At 43.4% G+C, this 27,385-nt stretch overlaps 1 protein-coding gene and 1 pseudogene; one reads left to right on the top strand and one right to left on the bottom strand.

Annotated features, from left to right (window-relative positions):
* LOC118773784 (zinc finger protein 239-like) overlaps window positions 1–27,385 on the top strand; it is a 161,254-nt gene that overhangs the window by 28,422 nt on the left and 105,447 nt on the right.
* The window catches only part of LOC118773783, a 146,080-nt pseudogene that overhangs the window by 73,632 nt on the left and 45,063 nt on the right, over window positions 1–27,385 (bottom strand).

The raw sequence follows: 27,385 nt of genomic DNA, 5'->3' as shown, positions 1-27,385 counted from the left end.
ACAGTGGAGGAGGTGAAGAAGAAGTGTTACATGATGTTGTCTTAAGTTGGATAGATATCTGAAGCTCTTCCCACACGGGAAGCAGTAATAGGGATCCTCCCCTATGTGAGTCAGCTGGTGTCATTTGAGATGACCTGATTGAACAAATTTTTTCGCACGCTGGAAGCAGTGGTACAGGTTTGCTGGTGAATTGTCAGTTTGGATTGATATCTGAAGCTCAGCTCACAGTGTGAGCATTGGTATGACCTCTCTCCTGTATGAGTTCTCTGATGAATTTTCAGGTATACAGTTCTAAATCTCTTTGAACACTGGGAACACTCGTAAGGGTGCTCCTCTGTATGAATTTGCTGGGGTTTTTTCAGAAGACTTGATTGAGTGAAACTTTTTCCGTACTGGGAGCAGTGTGGATATTCCCTGTATATGAGAAGACAGGGGATACACAGATGCCCAGATGATTTGGTGGATAGCAGATACAGTGAGAGAACATACAAATGAATGCGTCAACCTCGCGGCTCCGCGAACAACCATGCGGGTGACGTCACATTTGGGCTTGTTCAAAGATGGCTGTACCCTTGTGGTGAAAATCTGAAATACTACATCATTTTCCAGTTAAACTACTTGAATTTCAGGTTTAATTGTACAACGATATCTTACCCAACATCAAAAGCAACCGATAAACGCTCACATTATTCAGTGCTTCATTTCCGCTTTAAGCTGCTGTGGGTCAGAGGCAGACTACACACACTCCTCCAGGACAGAGGGGGCAGTAACAAGCCAGGACACAGAGAAATGTTGCCTCTGTCATTAACAGTGGCACTACTTTGCAGTTTTTCATACGTTTACATTATTTTCCATCTACCCCAGCTATCCACATTCCATCTAAGACCATCAGAATGTATTGAAAGCTAGATGAAAACAACTCTAATAGAAATATACATTACAAAGGAATCATATAAATGAATGAATAAAAATCAAGAACAGGAAAAGAAAATGAAATAAAATAATTAAAACAGCAATTGTTGCTCAAAGGTCACCTAAAAATGAGAAATGAGTTTTAAATGCTGGTCCATTCCAGAGCTTTGGAGAGTTGGTACTAAAAACATTGTGTCCAATCTATTATCTATTATCATGTTTTATCCCCTATGTGACCCTGTTTTGCAATCGGTAATAGTATATTTGGACAGATTCTCCAGATAACCTCTGTACTCACACAGGACAGAGACGAATGCAATCCTCCATACACTCGCACGCAACCAGTGGCCATTTCTCACACTACAAGTCCCACAGTGCACTACAGCAGAGCGGGAGCCCAGTGGAGGGTGCTGCACCACTGATGTCAGCCTGAGGAACCGTAGAGTTTCTGAAAGCTATCAGATGAGGAGATGCTGGTTAACCAAGCAGCACAAATAACATGCTGATCTGGAACCGACACCGAAGGGCCCAGCCTAGACTCAAAGCGAATCCCAAACTGAGCCACTCGGGACCCCAGTGTCCCCTCGTTTTTAATTTAGGATCTGCTATATCCAGAGGTCCAGCAGCTGATGACCTGAGAGCTGGAGCAGGCTGGCATGGCTGAAGCACTCTTTATGTTCTGGTGCCAACCCATGTTTTTCTTTAAGAACCAGAAACTAAATCCTAAAGTCGATTCTAAAACCAACTGAAAACTAAAGCAGAGATCAATGAATAAGGAAATACCTTCTTTCTTTGATGTTTTTGTCACTGCTTTTGGAGCTGCATTTTGCACAAGCTGAAGTTACAGTAGATACAAGGAGTTACAAAAGTCCAGCTGTGATGGGCACAAATAATATTTTAAGGATCAGAACTTGTTTTTTAAATGCTTCTACAATGTTAAAATAAGCGTATACAGGAGAGGCAGATGGGGTAAGCAAGCGGCAGTGCTGGTCAGGCTCTGACAGCGGGGTTTCCAGACTCTGCTACCTAGCATCCACCTGGAGAATCTCCGCTCCCTGTGTAACAACATGGATGAACTGTTACTCCTCAACAGATCCAACAAGGATTTCTCTCACTGAATTCTCACAGAAATCTCGCTTAATGAATCTACTCCGCACTGTTCAGCACGTCTACCTGGGTTTCATATATACAGAGCGGATCACGTCGCGGAACTGGCAGGAAAATGGAGAGGTGGTGGAATCCGCCTCTATGTTCTTGAAGGTTGGTGTACTGATGTCACAGAGTTAATGAAGTCATGCTGCCCAAACCTGGAAACTTTGTTCATAAACTGAAAACTGCTTTATTCACCTCAGGAGTTTGCCTCTGAAATACTGGTCGGTGTTTACATTCCTCCACACGCCTGTGTGAATAAGGCACAATGGTGATTAGCCGACCAGATCATCAGTGTGCAGCAACAACACACAGACTCTGTTCTTGTTTTTCGGGGGGATTTTAACAGAGCAAACCTCAGTCAAACACTGCTGAAATACAGACAAAGACATTAAGTGTCCCATGAGGGACAGCAACATACTGGACCACTTACAATCGATAGTAAAGGATGCCCATTGCCCTGTCCCGCACGCAGCTCTGGGACTCTCTGATCACTGCCTGGTTCACCTTTTCCCAACCTACAGGCAGAAACTAAAATCTGCTAAACCTGTGGTGAACCCGGTGAAGAAATGGCCAAGAACACTCTACAGGCCTGCCGACTGCTGAACTAGCAGCCACTGATCTGCATGAGCTCACTGACACTGTGACATCATACATCAGTTTCTGTGAGTACATCTGCATCCCCAAAAGGACTCATATCAGATACAACAACGACCAACTCTGGTTCACCACTACACTCAGACAGCTTCATTGATGGAAGGAGAAGGCCTACAGGAGTGGGGACAGGACTTTGTATAGCCAGGCAAGGAACACACTAGCAAAGGAAATCAGGGCGGCCAAAAGGGCAGACTCTGAAAAGCTGAAAACAGACTGTTAGCCAACAACCCCGCATCACTATGGAAAGGACATTCCCAGAATCTTTCAGCATCAAAAGATCAGGAATGCAGCAGAACCCAGCTGGAGTTTCACCCTCCTGACCTACTGGATCCCGTCTTCACCAAGATCTGGGCCACAGTGTAGCATAGTGCTAAGGACTAGAACTTGTAAACGAAAGGTTGCCGGTTCGGCCTTGTGGGTTAAGTAACTTCCCGAGGCAATTGTGGGTTTAGTGCCTTGCCCAGGGGTACAACCTGAAAGCACCTGAAACACTCACTTCTACAGAAAGTTCTCATGTCACAAAACTGTCCCCAGTAAACTATAAAATCAAATAAAAAAAGACTGTAATATAATGGTTTAATGCACTCTACCAGTTAGCTCGTACCCTGCCTGGCTAACCATTGAAACCTGGTCATGCAGTGCTTCTAATATTGTTGACTCACTATGGTTTGTTCTTGTGTTGTACTCTACCTCAGCCAAACAGGCCTGTAGATGATGCAGTCATGACAGGATTAAACCACATTCTCCAAGACATTGTCTGCCCAGGGACCTACACAAGAATCTTGTTCATGGACTTCGGCTGGGTGTTCATAGTTAGAAATTCAGTCTGGCCTTCAAGGGGTTTGGTCCATATTGCAACAAACTGCAAGTACCTGAATTCTTGTTTTAACATTTCATGTTGTTTTGTTTACCCATAACCTGAGATAAAACTCCAAACTGCTTTAAACCAAGATGAATCAATATCAATCGATTAATAAAATGGTTTAGTACTACAGAGTTTTACACTCTTCCTCTGCTGCAGACTGAACGCACAAAACTTTCAGCTAAAATGCGTTTGCTACACAGTTACACGGCAAATGGCTTGCAGACAAATACGTCTTCTGCCTTATTTCATAGAGACTGCACTCCCCGTATGCAGAAGGGAATGCTGCGAGTGTGTTAAAGCGCATTAATGCTAAAGCTATGCTAAGGCAGCGGCTGGATGAATTAGGCAGGTTTTTAAATCTCCCTCCCACAAGATCACGCAGGATGCGGTGATGATGCCGGTCTGACAATGCCCTATATTTTCAGAGCAACCGCTGTAGCATTGGCTGCCAACAGGTATAAACACCATAAACTCGTACACTTTAAAACTAAAACTAGTTTAAAACTAGTTAAACACTTTAAAACAAGGCTACTATGCATATACGTTGTGTGTGTGTGAGTGAGTGAGTGAGTGAGTGAGTGAAATCTGAGATATTGAGAGCTCTTCAGAACATATTTATGTTTTATTGGAACACAAGGACTATTAAATGTAAATGAAACACATATTTTGAGACGTATCCAAAACAACAACAAAAGAAGGTATGTTAGTGAAAAGTGGTACGGTGTACTTAGGAGCACCGTCTTTACTGGCATTTTAGCAGACGACTTACATTTACATTTATTCATTTAGCAGACGCTTTTATCTAAAGCGACGTACAAAAGTGCATATAGTGGGCAAACAACAGGCACAAGGGCAAGATGTGTACAGGTCATACAATGCAGATAGTACTGAAGCTGAGCACAAGGTCAGTGTAGTGAGACCGAACTAATCTGATCTAAGGTTACATCAGTTACAGTTTTTTTTTTTTACAATGTTATCCATTTATACAGCTACATATTTTTACTGAGGAAACTGTGGGTTGAGTACCTTGCCTAACGGTACAGCAGCAGAGGGAAGTGAATTGGAAAGCTTTCGGTGAAGAGCCCTGCTCCTTAACCACTATGCTACAGGGCCGCACCCTTCTCTAACTTCTCTGAGTAAAACTAATGGCTTAAAGCTGAAAGTTTTGTCTTACAAAGTGTTGCTGAGCTTTTACTGCAGCCCATCTGGTTTCATACTGTGCATATGCAGTTTGCACTGGGCTCGGCGTTCAACACCATCATACCAGAACTACTGCACTCCAAACTTTCCCAGCTCACTGTGCCTGTCCCACCTGTCAGCGGACTACTAGCTGGAGTCGCATTAATTCAAACTTCAGCCAGGATTACCCCAGTGTAGGGTTCTTTTGTTTTTCTCAAAATATGTGTTTCATTCACATTGTGAATTCACATCCTTGTGTTCCAGTAAGACAGAGATATTTTCTGAAGAGCTCTCAATGTCTCAGTTTCACTTACACACACAGACACGACGTATATTCATAGTACTCATTTGGAATCGCTCTGGGTAAATGCGTTTGCTAAATGACGCAATGCAATATTTTTTGGCATATACATGAGTACTACACGTACGTTAAATTTATGATACGTTTTGTGATAAATAATAATGAATAACTAGATTAAAATTTTCATTTTGACGTTTCGCAAACGATCGTAACCCGGAAGTAAATCTGAGTGAATGAATCGGGAACCGGTAACACGTCACTGCCTTGTCGCTGAAGCGGTTTCTGACGGTGGTTTAAATACTGGTTTTAGTTTACGAGTTTATGGTGTTTATACGCGTTGGCAGCCAATGTTACAGCGGTTGCTCTGAAAATATAGCTGGTAAACCGGTCTGTAATTAAGCTGTTGGAGGAGCTGTAGAGATGGAAAGACGAAGTTCTTCAGGGAAGGAGAACAGGGGTTTGTACATTTTATCGTCGTTGGAAGGGCTTTGTCAGACCGGCATCATCACCGCATCCTGCGTGATCTTGTGGGAGGGAGATTTAAAAACCTGCCTAATTCATCCAGCCGCTGCCTTAGCATAGCTTTAGCATTAATGCGCTTTAACACACTCGCAGCATTCCCCTCTGCATACGGGGAGTGCAGTCTCTATGAAATAAGGCAGAAGACGTATTTGTCTGCAAGCCATTTGCCGTGTAACTGTGTAGCTAACGCATTTTAGCTGAAAGTGTTGTGCGTTCAGTCTGCAGCAGAGGAAGAGTGTAAAACTCTGTAGTACTAAACCATTTTATTAATCGATTGATGTTGATTCATCTTGGTTTAAAGCAGTTTGGAGTTTTATCTCAGGTTATGGGTAAACAAAACAACACGAAATGTTAAAACAAGAATTCAGGTACTTGCAGTTTGTTGCAATATGGACCAAACCCCTTGAAGCCCAAACTTAATTTATAACTATAAACAGCAGTGGGTGGTAAACAGTAGGCTGTGGAACCAGGACCAAATGCTGGTGACTGAAGCCAGTGCTGCTTTAGATGTGTCAGAGGTGCTCCTGTTTGTGTGTAGATTCCTTATGTTCTCTCTCTGTTGTAGATCCCTCTCTTCCTCTCTCCTCCCTGCGCCTTTTGGTTCCCCCTCTACGACTGTTCTCTGCAGCCATGTGGCAAGTGGTGCAGCAGCGAGACATAATGCATTATGGGAAACTGGAGGAGTTTGTGACTTTGGTGACAGAGGCAGTCCCAGAGCTGCTGAGTTACAGACAGAGGAACCAGCTGATTCTGGCACTGCGAGCGAGGGTGAGAGAAGGGGGCTGAAGCTCTTTGTAATTTAAGATGTGAAAAGTGTATGTTTAAATAATGGCAGTGATGAGACAGGATGATGCATTCTGGAGGGGTCAGAGGAGTTTAGCGTAACAGCGGTGCTGCTGCTCCCCAGGTTACAGTCAGGGCAGGGGCTGTTATCTCACACCCCATTTGAACATACCAGATATCCGGATCTGGAAATGTGGAAATTTGAGATAGTATTATTATAAATTAAGAGGATAAATACCCTTAATATGTGGCATCTCGCTTTTAAGAGGGTCCTGTAGTGCAATATGAAAATACATACAATACAAAAAAGGCTGGTGGTATAAACACATAATTATGCTCCAAAATATGAAGTAATTAACTCTGCTATTTATAGCATTCAGCATTTTCATGCACTTCGTTGCCTTTTGTAAAGATGGCAAATATCCCAGCTTCAGAACTTTTTTGCAATACCAGTAACAAACCACCTTTGTAATATACAACAATGAGGTAGTTGCCTTTCTCCAGGATGCAGTATGATAGGGAGACCCTTTTGAGCAACAAATTTAAAATGGGAAAATTTCAAACAGCATTTGTAAATTTCCGGTTCATATGAATGATTTAGGAACATTTTTATACTTCTCTGTTGTAGTAAATCCGAGAGCAAAGAGCATTGGTTGATTTGAGGTGGAATGAGCCAATGATCCAGTATGTTGACACAGAGTTTGTAGCCAGCGCTGGTTCCTCCAGTACAGCCTGACCACTACAGGGGCAGGAATGGGAGGAAGGGGAAGTGTTACTGGCCCATTATCAGTGTCTCTGGAACCAAGACTGATACTGTGGGAAATGCAGAATATGTAACTGGCAGGCTGATGAATCAGAAGGACCTCTACACTGTACAGTGTGTTAGCTGTGTGTGTGACCGCTGTGCTGTGTTGTAGAGCTCTGATGTGAAGGTGGAGGTGTCAGAAGCTGATTTTGTGGAGCTGGTCCAAACCCTGCTGAAAGACCCAGCTGAGAGAGAGCACTTCCTCCAGGTCTGACACTCAGGTCCATGTAAAGTGGGGCAGGGTTCGCTGCAGAGTTCTGGCAGTAAACATTATCTCATTATTTAAAGGGCCATTCTTTCCCTCCCTATCTCTCTCTCTCTCTCTCTTTCTCTCTCTCTCCCTCTCTCTCTCTCCTTGCAGCTGGGTCCCAGTTATGACTCAGCTCTGCAGATGCTGGTGTGGGAGTTCCTCTCCAGACTGGAGCAGCTGCTTCCAGTACCAGACCTCAAACAGGTAAGGAGACAAAACTCCACTGCATCACACCTGGACTTGCTGGAGATGCCAGCTCACCTCTCCATGTGTCCACTGATCCTGACTAAGCTTGTAACATACTTTACTCTTTGTCCTCTAATGGCAAAATTCAGTAAATTACTCAGTCATTGAGGGAGAGCTCCATTTCATGGCCCGCTTCAAGCTGCAGCCAAAATATCCAATTTTGGATTTGCCATTATGATATTGTTTGTTCAGCCAAGGAGGATGTGATAAAAGTCAGTGTGCAACCAGAAGGGAGCCTTTGGAAGGAAAAGAGGACTGAATTCTAGTGATTATCGTAGAGTATGGTTTTCAATTAATAGAAATATGTGAGTTCAGCAAGTCTTAGTTGTGGCTGGTCCAGGGATTGGGAGAAAACAAAGCAGTACCTTTCTCAGGGATAAAAACATCAACACCAATGAAGAGTAGTGATACAACAAACAACAACACACATGGAATAAGGACGGATCAAGTTCAAGGTATATCAAGTGAACAGCTTCTGCACAATGTCATGAGTTAAAGTGTACGTGAGTGCAGGGTGTGTATCTGTACAACTGTTAGTTATGCAACTATTGTGCTGTGAATACACAGAAAGAGAGGTATTGATGACACATCGCTGGTTTAACAGTTCGAGTGTGATGACGTGTGAGAAGAAGCTGCTCCGGTGTCAGCTTGTTTTGATGGGTAGTGATCTGAAGCGCCTTGTGGAGGGACGGAGTTTGAACATGTGATGGGCAGCATGTGAGGGGACAGTGATTTTGCCTGCCTGTTTCCTGCCTCTGGTACTGAAAAGATCTTGGTGTGGGCAGGTTAACTCCAACAATCTTTTCTGAAGTCCTGATGGTGTACTGTAGTCTGATGTCTTGTTTGGTGGCAAAGCCAAAGCAGATCATTATACAGGTGATGAGGACCAGACACAATGATTGCTGTGGAACTGAACCAGCAATTCCTGTGGCAGGTTGAACTTTTTCAGCTGGTGGAGGAAGATTGTCTTCTGATGGAACTTTTTTTTGGAGACAGTGTTGGTCTTCCACTTTAGGTCTTTGGAGATTATAGTTCCCAGGAAAGTCTTCATATGGGGGCTTCTCCTGAAGTCCTCCATCATCTCCACTGTCTTGAGCATATTCAGCTCTAAATTGTTATGGCTGCACCAGAGGGCCAGCCTCCTGTATGCAGACTCATCACCGTCTTGGATGAGACAGATGACTGTTCTTAGAGTTTGACCGAGGGGTCCCTGGAGGTGCAGTCGTTGGTATAAAGGGAGAAGAGTAGTGGGGACAGCACGCAACCCTGTGGGGCACCAGTGCTGATTGTCTGGGTGATGGATGTGAATTTCCCCACCCTCACTTGCTGCTTCCTGTCTGTGAGGAAGTTGGTAGTCCACTTACAGGTGGGGGCAGGCACAGTGAGTTGGGAAAGTTTTGATTGGAGTAGTTCTGGTATGGTGGTGTTGAACACCCAGCCCAAGTCCACGAACAAGATCCTTGCGTAGGTCGCTGGGTAGAGAATGTGTTGGAGAATGTGCTTTAATGCCATCTTGACTGCATCATCTACAGGCCTGTTGGACCGGTATGCAAATTGTAGGAGGTCCAGCAGGAGATCTGTGATGTCTTTCAGGTGGGCCAGCACCAACCTCTCAAATGACTTCATGTCTACAGAAGTGAGTGCAACAGGCCTGTAGTCGATAAGTCCTGCAATTTACACCTACACGTACATTTACTCATTTAGCAGATGCTTTTATCGATCGTGAGGTAGAGTACAACACAAGAACAAACCATAGTGAATCAACAATATTAGAAGCACTTGGTGACCAGGTTTCAGTGGTTAGCCACGCAGGGTACAATCTAGCTGGTAGAGTGCGTTAAACCATTATATTTTGGTCTTTTTTATTTGATTTTATAGTTTAGTGTGGACAGTTTTGAGACATGAGAACTTCCTTTAGGGGGTAGTATGTAGTACAGACTTGTGGGTTGTAACCTTGGGAAAAGTACTTGACCCATAATTGCCTTGGGAAGTTACTTAACCCACAAGGTCGAACTGGCAAACTTTCGATTACGAGTCCTACTCCTTACCACTATGCTATACCATCATTTTTATTGTATATTCCTATTATAATCATTTACATCTAGCTTTCAATACATTCTGATGTTCTGAGATGGTATGTAAATAGCTGGGGTAGATGGAAAATAATGTAAACGTATGAAAAACTGTTAATGACAGAGGCAACACTTCTCTCTCCCTCAGACTGTGTCATGGCTTGGTGCTGCCCCCTCTGTCCTGGAGGAGTGTGTGCAGTCTGCTTCTGACCCACAGCAGCTTAAGGTCCTACTCCAGCACCACAGATGTGTTGGACACTTGGACAGGAATGGTAGGCCTCTGTTAGAGGATGCATATAAACCACCTTTTACAGCACACTTTTAACTGTGAAAATGCTACAACAGGCCAAAGCATGTATATGTGTTTGATTGTGGTTTTTGTCTTGTTTCCAAAGGCAGAAATAATTATGTTGGATGATTACATATTATTTAAGTTGTGAGCAATTTAAGGTCAACTTGAAAAGCAGTGACAGGATTATTTAAAATGATTCCTTTTTCTTTTGCTTCTGTTGATCTGTTCTTCTCTCACTTAATGATACAAGGTCTCTTTATTCATTTTTGCTTACTCTCTTTCTCAGTGACTCCTCTCTCCATAGACAACTGTATCCTGTCCTCACTTTCCCTCCCACCATTTGGAAAAGTTGATGATTCGGCTGAACTGATTGAATGTGATAACCAATCAGAACCTGCATATGGCTCCAAAAAGTTAAGAACCACCTCTTCAGGTGAAGAGATGACAGAATCTGTGATGGACAGCAGAGATTACACAGTAGTGGAGCTGGGATCAGGTCTGAACAGAAGTGAAGATATAGAGGGGAGGAAGACTGGATATGGGATGAGCAGGGAGGAGATAGACATGCTATCCAACATAAAGGAGGAGGAAGAGGAAGAAGGTGGGGACAGTAAGGAGATGGAGAAGGAGGATGGTGTGAAAGACGAAGAGGACAAGGGACTTTGGAGGGAGGGCCAAAAAGAGAGAGATGAACAGAGGGAGAGAGATGAAAGTGATCCAGCTATCCAAACTGACAGAGAGCTGAAGAATGAAGGAAAATCAGACTGTAGCCAACAGGAAGGGGAGGGCCTTTCACCTCAGGTCACTTCCTGTCTTCTCAAACAGCCAAGAGTACTGATTCGCCGACTTGAGATCACAGAGATGTCAGTTTCTGTATCATCACTTCCTCATCCTGTGGCCTTTAATGGGGACCATGGAGTGAGATCTCCATGGAAACGGGATGAGTTTATGCCAGTGATGGAAGAGGGCTCACTGAAGCAGAACGGACAGGTCATGATCCAGAAGAGGGAGATGATTGGCAGCTCCAAGATCCCACTGAAACAGCCCCCAGATTCATCAGAGCCAGAGTAAGAGTGACAACAGACATGAACTGATTTTAAAAATTCTTCTCCGTCATTGCAATCAGTCTTAAATAAATAATGAGCCTTTTTGCTTTTTACAGGATCTTTACTGGAGACCCCTTTAGATCCTCTGTCATCTCTCCCAGGAAAGGAGAAACAGGTGACAAGAATACGTGATTAATTTTTCACTCAGTGTTGCTGATGTAAAGCAGTGTCCAGTCTGATGTGCAGTGCTGTTCTGAAGAGCTCCATGCATTCCCTAATGCCTCAGACAGACAGCAGCTCTCTGCATTTTGACTCTCCTAATATCTGCCTTCACATATATTTATTTCTTTCTGATGCATACATTTGTATGTTCTCTCACTGTTTCTTGTATACACCAAATCATCTGGGCATCTGTGTATCCCCTGTCTTCTGTCTCTTCAGGTCAGACAGCTGAGGTGGCGTCTCAGGTCTTTGCCTGCTCCCAGTGCCCATTCACTCACATTGAAGAAGTGAACCTTCAGCAGCACATTGAGAAGGTTCACCCAGAGGAGTACAGCAGGATTCTGGGATCTGGAGGAAATGGAGCAGAGAACCCACTGCCTCCCAGCAGCACCCCACAGAACTTCACACACCCTAAGACATTCCCCACCCCGACACAGTCCCGCACAGGCACCCCAGGGGCCCACACATGCCCCCAGTGTGGGAGGAGTTTCAGATATCAATCAGCCCTGACACGACACCAAGGAACCCATACAGGGGAATATGCATACCACTGCTCCCAGTACAGAAAAAGTTTCACTCAATCAAGTCTTCTGAAAAAACCCCAGCAAATTCATATAGAGGAGCGCCCATACGAGTGTTCCCAGTGTTCAAAGAGATTTAGAACTGCGACATACCTGAAAACGCATCAGAGAACTCATACAGGGGAGCGACCATACCAATGTTCCCAGTGTGGGAAGAGTTTCCGTAGCTTAGGTAATATTAGAGAACATCAGAAAATTCACACAGGAGAGCGCCCATACCAATGCTCTCAGTGTGGGAAGAGCTTCATTCAGTCAGTTGGTCTAATACGGCACCAGCGAATTCATACAGGGGAGCGGCCATACCGCTGCTCCCAGTGTGGGAAGAGCTTCAGTCAGTCAGTTGGTCTAATACAGCACCAGCGAACTCATACAGGGGAGCGTCCATACCACTGCTCCCAGTGTGGGAAGAGTTTTCGTAATTCAGGTCATCTGACACAACATCAGAAAATTCATACAGGAGAGCACCCATACCAGTGCTCCCAGTGTGGGAAGAGTTTTCGTCATGTAGGTAATCTGAGACACCACCAACGAACTCATTCAGGGGAGCGGCCATACCAATGCTCCCAGTGTGGGAAGAGTTTCCATAATTCAGCTAATATGAGACAACACCAGAAAATTCATACAGGAGAGCGTCCATACCAATGCTCCCAGTGTGGAAAGAGCTTCAGGAATTCAAGTGCCCTAATACAGCACCAGCGAGCTCATACAGGAGAGCGTCCATACCACTGCTCCCAGTGTGGAAAGAGCTTCAGGCATTCAAGTGCTCTAATACAGCACCAGCGAACTCATACAGGGGAGCGGCCATACCGCTGCTCCCAGTGTGGGAAGAGTTTTCGTAATTCAGGTCATCTGACACAACATCAGAAAATTCATACAGGAGAGCACCCATACCAGTGCTCCCAGTGTGGGAAGAGTTTTCGTCAGTTAGGTAATATGAGACGACACCACCAACGAAGTCATACAGGAGAGCGTCCATACCCCTGCTCCCAGTGTGGGAAGAGTTTTGTTCAGGAAATTCTTCTAATACAGCACCAGCAAACTCATACAGGAGATAGCTCCTATGATTGCTCTTAGTGTGGGAAGCAGTTTAGATGTAAAGCATACATGACACAACACCATCAAACCCATACAAGGGAGCCCTAACCACTGTTCCTAATGTGGTAGAAGGCACAGTATTATTTTTGAGAAAGCCTGGTCCTAGTGAGGTGAAGGGGAAAAAAGAAAATGACATCATATGGACTCCGCCTGCAATCTCATCTGTTTTCTACAAATGTGGGACAGCCCCTTCTCACAGCAGGAAGCACTGCCCAGTAGTTGGACAGATGAGCAAACCAGAGAGCAGAGAATGCAACTCGCTGTTTGTGATTGGTAATGTAGCCATACTTACAGTGCTGAACCTCACCATTCAGATATCTTGGGGAGAAAGTATTGTCATTTTTAAATGGAACGTCATTTGAGCTTCTTGGGGCTGGAGGGAAACGCATGTAGGAACTTGGCACAAGCAGCACAAAGCCAGCCTGATCTGCTGACACTCGGTTCGGGCCCTGTTGCTTTGATTCACCCAGAAGTTGAGACTGTGGCTCAGATACACAACTAACACAAAAACTGAGACAGAAAACAGCAAAACAGAAACTGCTGGAGGATTGTACAAATGAAATGGATGAGTACGTGTCTGTACACCATCCCTGTCTGTACTGGTCCCTCAGTGGTGGAATGAACTACCCACCTCTACAGACTGCATCTTCAGGGTCCGTACGGGGTGCTTGAAATCCTTGAAAATGCTTGAATTTTAACGTCATGTTTTCAAGGTATAAAAAGTGCTTGAATTTTGGATGAAGTGCTTGAAAGTGCTTTAAATTGTAACCATATTTCTTTCATAACAAATAACTATTAATTAATTAATTGAATAGTTTGCCTTTTAGATGGAGAAATAGTGGGAGTGCCTAAAATGCCTGAGTCTCGCTTGTGCCCCTGCGTGTGATCTGTCAGTCTGTTTACCTGTGTGACTCCGCCTCCCTGAAGCCACAGTGAATGATTTCGCCAACATGGCGGGTGGTCGTCGTTTCAATGACCGCTGGCTATAAAATGATAAGTACCAGCATGGATTAAAAGAGGAGCAAATCCACGGGTTGCTTGTTGTAAACTGTGCAAAAAGGATATACAAGTCTTCACGATGGGAGAGTCTGCCCTCTCAAGTCATATGAAAGGTAAGTCATAGTAGAGAATTTTCGAGTAGGCCAACATAAAGCTAAAATTTCGTTGAGTAGGCTACTTCACGCCAGTCATTGGTCACAGGAGAAAGTTAGGGTGAAACAGCAGGGAGACAAAACCACTGGTAGGGTATTCAACACCGCATCAGTCATGTCTCAAACATCAGTTCAGTTTTGTGGTGTAATGTTAGCGATTTAATTATACAAGTCGAAAGAGCAATAAAACACCATGCGTATGGTGGTCTTTGAGAACCATTACATTGTAATGACATTGTATTCAAATACATATACTTTAATTTTGATTCTACCCCAAACGGTTCAAGAGTTATAGGCCAAAACGCGCTGTAGCTTGCTATAGCGCCACCATCTGGCCAACTGGGGTATTTTTTTTTACCTGAGTAGTGGGTGACCAAAGGAACATATCTACCAAATATGGTAGCTCTAGCATCTATAGTTTTCGCTATGCAAACACTTTAAGGCAGTCAAAAATAAATAAATAAATATAGCCGCTAGCAGCGATTACGGGGTCCAAGCACATCAGCAGAACATTGGGTGATGGCTGCCAATGTTTCTGAGTCTTCAACTTGTCCTTGAAGAATTTATTAGGACCCTTGACCAAGATGAGTTATACAAAATTGTAACTCTATTAGGGAATTGGTTTAGGACATATAGTAATTTCTTTGCTATATTGCCACCCATTCATTGATTTACACCAAACGTGATCACCTTAACCCTATTGTCCTATAGATAACAGTTCTCATGTAAATGTGGCAGGTAATGTTAAACAGGTCAATTTCTTACCATTGTGAAATACATGTATTATATGCAAGAATGTTTGCCATTAGAAGAAGCCAAATGATTTTTACCATCTCAGGTCAGTGAAAGTTGACCTGAGCCTAGGTGTCAGGGTCAATGAATGTTGATCTGGGTGTAGCTGTCTGGAATGTAGCAAAGTGTAGTTTTTGACTGGGGGAGTGGTGGAAAGTGAGTTTGCCATGTAATTTTCATACAGATGGCTATTTGACACATCCAAAACAATCATGCAAAGTTTTGTGATGATAGGTCATAGTTAAGTCATTTTAAGGGCTCCTGAAATTTGATTTGACATTTGACATTGTCACCCACTCTTACACTCACACCTATGGGCCTAATAGCATGTTAATTGACACTACCTGAATGTGTTTGGACTGTTGTAGAGAACCAGAAGGAACTCAGAGGAAACCCACATGAACACAGGGACAAGGTACAAACTGAACGCAGACGCACCTGAACTTGAAACCTCCATATTGTTAGGCAGTACTGCTACCCATTTGCACCACTGCACTGCCCCCCACTACATATATGTCAAGCTTAAACATAAGCAGTGCCATAAAATGCAGTGTGCCTTCTTGGGACGTTGCAATAGGAAGTGCCAATGCTGTTGGAGGAGTGCCATTTTTGGGTATTTGAAAAAATCCAAAATTGTGGGAAAAATGACAGAGAACATACCATATTAGCTGAATATAATAACATGTCCCTGATTAGAAAAGGACCCCCCCATTTTTCAAAACCTGTTTTTGGTGTCAGACTTCTTGAAGATCAAGTCTTACTTTTTAAAGACATTATTTCATTTGATATCAATTTAATAAAACACACTGAATAAAGCAAGGTACTCCAAGGTATATTTTCTATATTTTTTAGATGAAATTGCCACATTTAAATAAAAATAAAATGTAATCACATTTTCAAATGTATAAGTTATTTAAATAAAAATAAAAATAAACTAGTCTACTGGGGTTTCTAATACCACTGAACAATATCAGGTAAATATCAGGTAAATGGCGCCATCTGCTGTTTGTAATTCATAATGACAGTCTAGTCCTCGCATGTAAGGCAACCCAACATATCAGATGTCATTTCTGAAGAAGGAATTCAGGCCAATATGGAAAGTCCAAGTGTTTCTTCAACACTATTTAGTGTATTAATTGTGGCAATAGGGCAAAAGGTTCAGGAGATGGGATGAGATCATGGAAAAAATGGACCCCCCAATTTTCAACACCCTTTTTTGGTAAAAGACTTTTTGAAGATCAGGTCTTAATTTTTAAAGGAAATACTTTCATTTGACATGAATTAAATAAAAACACACTGAATAAAAGAAGGTATTCTGATCTTTTGAATGAAATTGTCGCATTTAAATAAAAATAAAACACATTATTAATCACATTTCACAACAGAAAAATAAATTACAAGCAATCACCAATTACAACAGAAAAATAAATTACAAGCAATCACCAATTACTCACAACAGAAAAATAAATTACAAGCAATCACCAGTTACTCACAATAGAAAAATAAATTACACGTAATCACTAATTACTCACAATAGAAAAATAAATTACATGCAATCACCACTTACAACAGAAAAATAAATTACACGCAATCACCAATTACTCACAACAGAAAAATAAATTACAAGCAATCACCAGTTACTCACAATAGAAAAATAAATTACACGTAATCACTAATTACTCACAATAGAAAAATAAATTACATGCAATCACCACTTACAACAGAAAAATAAATTACACGCAATCACCAATTACTCACAACAGAAAAATAAATTACACGCAATCACCAATTACAACAGAAAAGTAAATTACATGCAATCACCAATTATTCACAATAGAAGAAAATATAAAGATAGAAATATAAAAATACAAAGGAAATAACTTAATGAAGATATAAAACGCTATAGAAAATGTACAGAACGGAGTTAGACTCCAGTATGAGCTGCATTTAGTGTTCTGACGGCCTGGGGGAAGAAGCTCCTACGGAGCCTCTCAGTGTTGGCCTTGAGGTTGCGGAGGCATCTGCCTGACCACAGCCACTGAAAGAGTCCATGGTTTGGGTGATGGGGTTCCTTCATTATCTTACCGGCTCTGGTGCTGCATCGTTTGGTATACAGGTCCTGGAGGGGGGTTAGAACAGACCCTGTGGTGCGCTCAGCTAGTCGCACCACCCTCTGCAGGGCCATCACCAGGCAGTGATGCATCCTGCCAGAATGCTCTCGATGGCACCAGAGTAGAAGGCTTTTAAAATCTGTTTTGGCTGTCTGAATTTCCTTAGCAGTCTGAGGTGATAGAGGCACTGCTGTGGGTGGAAGTGTGAGCGGTCCATGTCAGGTCTTCTGTGATGAGTACACCAAGGTATCAGAAGCTGTAGACCCTCTCCACTGGGGCACCGTTGATGGAGAGTGGGGTGTAACTCCTCTGACGTGTCTTGCAGAAGTCGACTACCAGCTCTTTTGTTTTGCTGACGTTAAGGGAGAGGTAGTTGACCTGACACCATTTTTTCAGGTCCTCCACCTCCTCCAGTTAGGCCCTCTCATTGTTGTTGGTGATCAAGCCCACCACCACAGTATCGTCCGCAAACTTCACGATGGTGTTGGAGCTATTCTTTGCCACACAGTCATGTTTGTACAAAGAGTACAGCAGGGGACTGAGGACACGACCCCGAGGAGCACCGGTGTTGAGGGTGAGAGAGGTGGAAGTGAGTCTGCTCACCCTAACCACCTGTGGTCTGCCAGTCAGGAAGTTCAGGATCCATTTGCACAGAGAACTATGCAGTCCAAGGTCCAGAAGCTTGCTGACCAGTAGGGGGGGAACTATAGTGTTAAAAGCTGAACTGTAGTCAATGAATAGCATTCTAACATAGTTCCCTCTGCCGATGTCAAGGTGAGATAAGGCGGTGTGCAGTACATGAGTGACTGCATCATCAGTGGAGCGAGTGGGGCGATAGGTGAACTGAAGGGGGTACAGAGAGCATGGTAGAGAGGAGCAGATGTAGTCTTTCATAATCCTTCATACTTCATAATGCTTCATACTTTGTATGGATCAAGGGTTTTACTAAGATGTTAGTTAAATTACTGAGATTGCAACCAGCATTAAGACTAGGTCTAGGTCTTTCTATGCACAGTAGTAATAGATGGAATGAGAGACAAAGGCAAGGCATCGGTGCAGAGAGGTACAGGTATGACAGTGTTAGTAGGGAATATGTGCTTAGAGACAGTAGGAGGAGTGTTCACTTGAGCCAGGAGCAAGGTACTAAATGCCGTATTAGAATTGGGATCATTAAAATTACGTGTTACATGTGATATGAGTACACAGCTGATTGGCATCAGACTCACCATATGTCAATTGTTCACAGCCTTGTGTGATTGAAGCGCCAGTTCAATATTACTGGCTAATAATCTTGTTCCAGCCCGATTTAAATGCCGTCCATCCTGTGCAAACAAGTCGCGTCTTTTCCAGCTGGTGAAGTTACCCGCAAATGGTATATTTAGTGCACTACAATAGCCCTTTAGCTATTGTAGTGCACTCAATAAAACTGGCGAATGCAGATGAAGTTCATGTCTCCAAAACAGACTGAGGGAATGGGACCAGAGATGATGCATTGTTTCCCGGAGTCAAGTAGTGTGTTTATAAGGGTTTTGAAATCTGCCTCCAGTTTTTCAGTCTGCTGGAGTTTGATGTCATTGTCATTGTCGAGAGGCACCCAGAGAAGGAACAGCCATGTCGCTGGTTGTCGGCCCAAGATTGCCATCTGAACCGGTCGCCGCAGTGGAATGATCTGGCTCATCGAGCACCGAAAACCCATTTTCGAGCCTCAGTTCCCCTTGCGACGGGAGGCATGTGGAGCGTCTTCCCCTTCGCCTGTGAGACTGGACAATGGACCATGACGCAGTGGTGATCGGCGTTGAGCATGCCATGGTTTTTGGTTTGGCTCCAAGTCTGGTCCACAGGGTTTCCTTGGGATCTTTCGCCGACATTGCTCACCTTTTCAGCGGTGGGGGGGGGGGGGGGGGGGGCAGCAGGCAGATATTTCCAAGCGGGAGGCTTCAGTGTTATGGGATGTTTCATGGAGTGAGTCTAAAATCTCTCATCCTCCCAAATGGAGTGAAGATTGGTAATCTGGCCCTCAAGTTCTAAAATCTTGTTCAGTGATAAACAGCGATCACACTGAGATAACGAATTTAACATATTTTAGGCATATTTTAATATAAACAGAGGACATTCTATGGATAGAATCTTTGCCTTCACAGCAGTTCCATCAGGGCTCGGCATGGGGTGCCATCGAGGTCGCAGTCCAGGTACAGCCCATGTGTCTGGCCCAGCCGGCCGAGCCGCAGTTGTGACTTGGGGAGGGGAGAAGGGTTGCTGGCGGGTGGCAGTTCCCCTGTTGTGCCACCCCGCCTTAGTTTAACAGCGGCTGGAACGCTGAGCTCTATGGGGTTGGTGCTGGGCAGTGGTGTGCGATGTGGCCTGGCTCCCCGCATCGATTACATCCCTCCACCGATTGCCCAGCCATTCTTCTGGTTCCCCGCCAAGGTCATTGTGGAGGTGTGGTGGTGGCCTGACAAGTCACTTCTTCCTTGTCACTCCCTTCGTAATCCGTCTAACTCACTTGGTGCTCATACAGACGCTTGCGAAACACAGTCTTTTGTAACATTGCACACTCACATAAATGCTTCAGCCTGAAACTTTAACTGCGTGTGAAAAATTCTTATAAGGATGAGTAAGAAGCTTTTCACACTTGTATGTGCATGAGAACATATCAGTATATCCAGAAGGCATTTCAGTATAATCCCAGGACTAAGCACCCTTAAAAATGCATGTGTTTCACATGCATCTGCATGAGCATTTCATATGTATGTGTGAGCCCGTTTCACCTGTATCTGAGTGAGAGTTTCATATGTGTGCATGTGTGTGTGAATGTATTTCATATGCGTCTGTGACCATTTCATATGTATGTGTGAGTCTGTTCCACCGGTATCTATATGAGCATTTCATATCTGTGTGTGAATGTTTCATACAAGTCTATATGCGCATTTCATATGTATGAATGTGCCTGTTTCATGTGTATCTGTACGAACATTTCATAAGTATGTATGTGTGAATGTGCTTCACATGCGTCTATATGTGTGTGAGTTTTCAGTAGTATGGATGCGTGTGTGAAAGTTTCATATGTGAATGTGTACTTGTTTCATATGTGTTTGTGTAACAAAAGTCTGAAATATTATATTTGCTAAACGGCCCCTCATAATTCTCTTTAGATGTCTCTCACTTATGTGAAAACCGTGCCTACTGCAAAACACTGATTTAATGTCTTTACATTTGAGGCCAATCTCAAAATTCTACGAACCTCTCCCACGGGTATGTGCTCTCCATTGTTGTGGTTTCCATGTTGCCAAAGTGACCCGGAAGTACATTGACTTTTGAACTTTCCGAGATCTCGAATAACTTTTGCGAGATCCCGAAAAACCTTTGTGAGATCTTGCAAATATACATTTTTTTCTCCAACCATCGTTTTTTCTCCCCTCCATGTCCCTGCCAGGGCTCCGTAGAAGGCAACCATTTTGCTGACACAGCAAGTTTCTAGTCAAGGTAGTTGGCTACTGCATTTCTTACAGATTTAAAGGCAATACTTTGGTTGGTTTTTAAATAAATAGCACGTTTGTCTGTATTTGTAACGTAGAAATGTGTAGAAAATGATTCTATTCACAAATTGTTTAATGTTTTGCACTGTTTATCACTGTACTAATGTCAATTTTTACAGATGATTTAATGTTTTGAATGCAGACAACAGCAGCTCTTCAATTCTGGTCTTTTCAGGGAAAAAGAATCAGTTAAAGTTGCGGTACTGTTGAGAGCTTTTGACCAGAGCGTCCCCCAAATCATGGTAAGTACCATGTTCATTTCTTTGGATAAATAAAATGAATTATTTAATACCAATTAATAATTTGATACTTAATCCTTTTCAACAGTTTAAAATGACCTTAAGTTTAACATGAAATATCATATATCTTAAAATGGTGTATTTCTTTCGTTAAAGTTGATTTCAAGTGTAATCATATTTAAAACACTCCTAAAACAGTGTTTTTCCTTTCTTAAAGTTGATGTCAAGTTTTATCGTATTTAACCCTTTCACACCATTAAGTAAAATTGTCATTGCAGGTTAACAAGGAGACATGTTGCCCTCTCTGCAGGGTTCAGTATAAGAATGTTAACGTGCATCTTGAAAAAAACCCACAAGGTGACATCTTCAGAAGAGCGGAAGCTGATCCTTGCAAAGGGGAGTCTCCGGTAAGACGTTTTGATTATTGTTTAGAAGTAATCCAGGATGGTACCATTTTCACCCGTAGACGTTGTTAACTTCGTCGTCCGTCTGACAAATTCAAAGGCCGAATGGACTGCCCCGTTGAGGGGTGTGGAAAGACAGGCATGGCAAGGTTGAAATTGCACCTCGTCAACAAGCACCATTTGAAAGTAGGTGTTTCTACACATGCTACATCCACATTTAATCAAAGGCTGTACAACTGAATTGTAATCATCATTACCTGTTATACAAACTGTTATTGTTAGGACACAGAGGATTACCTGAAAAAGGCAAAGCTTGATACAATAAATGACAGGCTCAAGGCCTTTGGCCCACGGCAGTCTCCTGACACGGGAGAGGTGTCTAAGGTCGAGGATCTGGAGAGGAGGGTTGCTCAGCTCAAGAGGCGCCTTCAGTCCCGGACCGGCAAGCAGCCTCCACCAGGTCCCACCACGGACGAAGCCTCATCACCTCCATCTGCATTTGGTAAGAAAAAGCCTGGAAAAAAACAGTACTTTAATACTGTGAATTAATACATATCTCCGTGTGTCTCTGTTTATTGGCCAAGCATGTTTTTGCATATGCAAGGAATTTGACTCCGGCTAGTAGTCCGCTGACAGGTGGGACAGGCACAGTGAGTTGGGAAAGTTTGGAATGCAGTAGTTCTGGTATGATGGTGTTGAACGCCGAGCCCAGTGCATATATATCTAGCTGTATAAATGGATAACATTGTAAAAAACTGTAACCGATGTAAGTGGATAAAAGCGTCCACTAAAAATGCCAATAAAGAAGGTGCTCATATGTACATTGTACCACTTTTCACTAATATACCTTCTTTTCTTTTTGTTTTGGATATGTCTCAAAATATGTGTTTCATTCACATTGAATAGTTGTTGTGTTCCTATAAGACAAATATGTTCTGAAGATCTCTCAATGTCTCACATTTCACACACACACACACACACACAGACATGACGTATAAGCATAGTAGCATCGTGATGCACTTATTTGGAAGTTGCTCTGGCTAAGAGCGTCTGCTAAATGACGTAATGTAATGTCTTTTTGGCACAGGTCATGAGTACTACGAGTACGTTAAATTTATAATACGTTTTTTGATAAACATTTTAAACTTAAATGACTAAATATATAAACGCTTTCATTTTGGCATTTCGCAAACACTCGTAACCCGGAAATAAATCTGAGTGAATGACTCGGGAACCGGTAACACGTCACTGCCTTCTCGCTGAAGCGGTTTCTGACGGTGGTTTAAATACTGTTAGTTTTAAAGTGTACGAGTTTATGGTGTTTATACGCGTTGGCAGCCAATGCTACAGTGGTTGCTCTGAAAATATAGCTGGTAAACCGGTCTGTAATTAAGCTGTTGGAGGAGCTGTAACGATGGAAAGACGAAGTTCATCAGGGAAGGAGAACAGGGGTTTGTACATTTTATCGTCGTTGGAAGGGCTTTGTCAGACCGGCATCATCACCGCATCCTGCGTGATCTTGTGGGAGGGAGATTTAAAAACCTCTGCCTAATCCATCCAGCCTCTGCCTCTGGTTTAAAGCAGTTTGGAGTTTTATCTCAGGTTATGGGTAAACAAAACAACACGAAAAAAAAGAATTCATGTACCTGCAGTTTGTTGCAATATGGACCAAACCCCTTGAAGGCCAAATTGAATTTCTGACTATAAACAGCAGTGGGTGGTAAACAGTAGGCTGTGGTACCAGGACCAAATGCTGGTAACTGAAGTCAGTGCTGCTTTAGATGTGTCAGAGGTGCTCCTGTTTGTGTGTAGATTCCTTATGTTCTCTCTGTTGCAGATCCCTCTCTTCCTCTCTCCTCCCTGCGCCTTTTGGTTCCCCCTCTACGACTGTTCTCTGCAGCCATGTGGCAAGTGGTGCAGCAGCGAGACATAATGCATTATGGGAAACTGGAGGAGTTTGTGACTTTGGTGACAGAGGCAGTCCCAGAGCTGCTGAGTTACAGACAGAGGAGCCACCTGATTCTGGCCCTGCGAGCGAGGGTGAGAGAAAGGGGCTGAAGCCCTTTGTAATTTAAGATGTGAAAAGTGTATGTTTAAATAGGCAGTGATGAGACAGAATGATGCATTCTGGAGGGGTCAGAGGAGTTTAGCGTAACAGCGGTGCTGCTGCCCCCCAGGTTACAGTCAGGGCAGGGGCTGTTATCTCACACCCCATTTGAACATACCAGATATCCGGATCTGGAAATATAGAAATTTGAGTTAGTGTTATTATAAATGAACAGAATAAAGACCCTTAATGTGTGGCATCTCATTTTCAAGAGGGTCCTGTAGTGCAATATGATGGTGATATAAACACATAATTATACTCCAAAACATGAAGTAATTAACTCCACTATTTATAGCGTTCAGCATTTTCACGCACTTTTGTAAAGATAGCAAATATCCCAGCTTCAGAACTTTCAAAGTTCTTTTTTTCAATACCAGTAACAAACCACCTTTGTAATATAAAACAATGAGTTAGTTGCTTCTCTCCAGGATGTGATATGCTATGGAGAACCTTATAATAGAATCTATTGTGTATTGAGAAATAAATTGAAAATGGTGAAATCTCAAACAGCAGTTACAGAACCTAAACCTCTGGTGTGTTCATATGAATGATTTAGGAATATTTTTATGCTTCTTTTTGTATTAAATCTGAGAGCAAAGAGCATTGGCATTGGTTGATTTGAGATGGAATGAGCCAATGGTCCAGTATGTTGACACAGAGTTTGTAGCCAGCGCTGGCTGGCAGAAATAATTATGTTGGATGATTACATATTATTTAAATTGTGAGTAATTTAAGTTCAACTTGAAAAAGCAGTGACAGGATTATTTAAAATGATTCCTTTTTCTTTTGCTTCTGTGGATCTGTTCTTCTCTCACTTAATGATACAAGGTCTCTCTATTCTTGCTTGCTCTCTCTCTCAGTGGCTCCTCCATCCATAGACAACTGTATCCTGTCCTCACTTTCCACCATTTGGAAAAGTTGATGATTCGGCTGAACATGATTTGGTCACACCCTTTTTTTGGTACAGCATGGTGTCAATCAATGACCTTCCATACTGATGAATAGTTGTCTTAATTTTCATATCCTAGTTTTGCATTGATGTAAAGATTGACAGTGAATCGACACTTGGTATTTGCAAAATATTTTAATCTGAACATTTTCATCTGAAGTTTTCCTCGTACCGCAACCACGGGTACTGCATTAGCCATTGTGGTTGAAAGTAGTACTTCTTCTCCTTCACTGGCTCAGTCAGTGCCTGGACCTGCACTCTCCCTGCGGCCTGTTGTTTAACCCTTTCGCATGTACGGTCACACTGGTGTGATGAGCCGTTTAGGATTAAAATAATCAGCTATAAGACCGCTTCATCTTTGGAAGAGGGTAACGGTTAAATGGATTGTTTAGCACGTTTCATCATCATGATGAAAGTGCAGGTAGGGAGAGACCGACTGAGCCAGTGAAGAAGAAAAAGAACTACTTTCAACCACAATGGCTAACGCAGTACCCGTGCTGGAGGGTCACCAAAACAGCCTAATGATCATCATGCACTCACATGAATGTGACCACGAGAAATTTTAACTCGCACACTCTCAAAAAATAGTCACATACGCGACCATTTTGGTCGTAGTCTGGAACCCTGCATACCCAAACCAGACGATGGATCCAGTGCTGTTTCTTTTCGGAACCAATTCCGTCCGCCTCCATCTTCTATTACCGTTTCCAAACTTTGGCGCTTTACTTCTTTCTCTCCAGGCTCTTTCTCTGTTCCCTCCAGATAAAAAAACACACCTATATATGTCACCTATATATCTCACCTATATATGTCACACGCACTAGCCCAGCGGGGTGGTTTGAATGGGCAGGCGAGTGTGTGTGACGTATGTATGTGAGTTTTTTCTTTTTGTGTCTAGGAGAGTGCGAGAGAAGCAACACGCCAAAGCGAGTCTCATGCCGGTGGCTTAAAAAAATTATGTGCAATTTGTACTCATTGTTCACAATGTAATCATTTACTACATCCCACATAGAACAAGCCGCAATACATCGAGTATATTCGATATCTCGCACACCCCTATGCACAGGATACATGCAGGTTAGGCCATTCCCTCTGCAGCCAGCATAGCTTTTTGGATTCATAGGCTGGTAAAGTGAAGTTCCCTCAAGTTAAGGAAATCAGTTCTAATTAGTATATACATGCAGCGTACAACAACATGTGAGTGCAGCTCAATGCCATTCCAAACATGGTTGACAAAACACTTGCACTTCACCCTCCAGAAGCTCCTCCTCTGTTAAGGAAGGCTTGATTGGGAGCCTGGAGAGTGTTAGAGGAGTTAGAATTCCTGTGATCGGTGCCTTCCCTGCCACCTTCACCATTCTGTATGCAATCCTCAGCACTGTGGAGCCCTGGGAGGCAAGCCCCACTTCAGTCCCAAAGATGACCTGCAGTCTCTATGTGGTAAGTCTCTCCTGTAAACCACAGGCTAATCAAGCACAAACTCAGCTGCTAACAAGTACACGTTACAGCCTCTGTCTCCCCCTGGGAAGGTCTCTGCTCTGTTTCGGAATGGATTCCCGAGATGGAGGCCACAGGGTGCCATCCCATAGGACTGGCCCTGGCCCAAAAGATGATGCATCAGCTAAACTCTTTCTTTGGCTTGAGGCCTGTACTTGGCCCACATTCTCTGTGAGGTGAGGTTGCCTTCAAATTCATCAAATGTCTCCTGTTGCTCATGAACCCTTGAAAACTCATCATCTTTTGCTAGGAGATTCTGGGACTTGGTGGTGTCAGCAAATTGAGGGAGGAATTTTCGCCAAACATTGGCTGTTTTCTGTGGGCTGGGCATGTCTGCGATGACTCGGGCTGTATTCTGGCTGCGCTGACTCGCAGGCAGGACCTCTGGCTGAGTGAAGGAGCACTCTCCATTCAGCGTTACGCTGGCCTGCTGGAGTCACAGCAGCACCGCTGAGTCACGCCATGCTGAGTCACGTCAAGCTGAGTCACGCCATGCTGAGTCACGTCAAGCTGAGTCACGCCATGCTGAGTCACGTCAAGCTGAGTCACGCCATGCTGATTCACGTCAAGCTGCCCTGTTTTCCCCACATGTCAGGACATCATCTGTGAGGGGTATCACCCCACTCAGTCCTCCCTCCAGCTAAGACATGCACCCCTGGAAGAGCTCTGGTCCCAGGTCAAAAGGTAAGACACTGAAATAAAACTGCCCAAAAAGGCATGCCAAATGCTCTCTGCACTCACATGCTAGGAGTATCTGCCGAAAACCAGAACACACCTCTAGCTTTGCAAAGAGCTGTGTACCCTTCAGAGGACCTTGTGACTCTTCCACTGAAGGTAATGTATGTCTTCCTCTGCAGGCTGCCTCAGCCACTTTGGTAAGATCAACACAAATCCCTGTTTTACTACTGGATTTAAGGAGCACCAGCAGTGACCCCTCCTCTCCTGTGTTCTTTCCAGCTCTTCCTGTCCATGAACAGAATCGGGACACAGGGAGGGATGGTGAGAGCAGAGGCCTCTGTCCCTGGCCTCAGTGGCACTCAGTGAACATGGTGCACATATTCATTTTGTTTTCAGTTATATTTAATTATACCCCCTTTAAGTGTGCATATCCAAAGCATGGATCACATTTCCCAGTTCATACACATGCAAACACATCCACTCCACATCCACTCCCATTAGCTTAATTCCTCATTAGAAATAATCCACACAAACACAAGTAAATGTCTTGTTTAAAGACTGGTTTATGTTACTCATTACATTACATGCATTTTGAAAGCTCTTCTCCACAATACAACAAACCTTGGAAGACAAATTCATAATACAACACAAAAAACTAATTTCAAATGCAAGAGGTAGCAGGTGTTAGGGGGTGGGGATAGAAGTGGAACTGAGATAGTCTGTAGAGGTGGGTCTTCCGTCTGCATCAGAAGATGGCCAGTGATCCTGCTGTCCTGACCCCTGTGGGTAGTTCATTCCACCACTGAGGGACCAGTACAGACAGGGCTCGTGTTCACACATGTACTCATCCATTTCATTTGTACAATCCTCCAGCAGTTTCTGTTTTCCATTTCAGTTTTTGTGTTTGTTATAAATCTGAGCCACAGTGTCAACTTCTGGGTGAA

The sequence above is a fragment of the Megalops cyprinoides genome, chromosome 2 (assembly GCF_013368585.1).
Source record: "Megalops cyprinoides isolate fMegCyp1 chromosome 2, fMegCyp1.pri, whole genome shotgun sequence".
Taxonomy (NCBI): Eukaryota; Metazoa; Chordata; class Actinopteri; order Elopiformes; family Megalopidae; genus Megalops; species Megalops cyprinoides.
The sequence above is the reverse complement of the archived record's forward strand: the minus strand, read 5'-3'. Positions and strand labels throughout refer to the sequence as shown.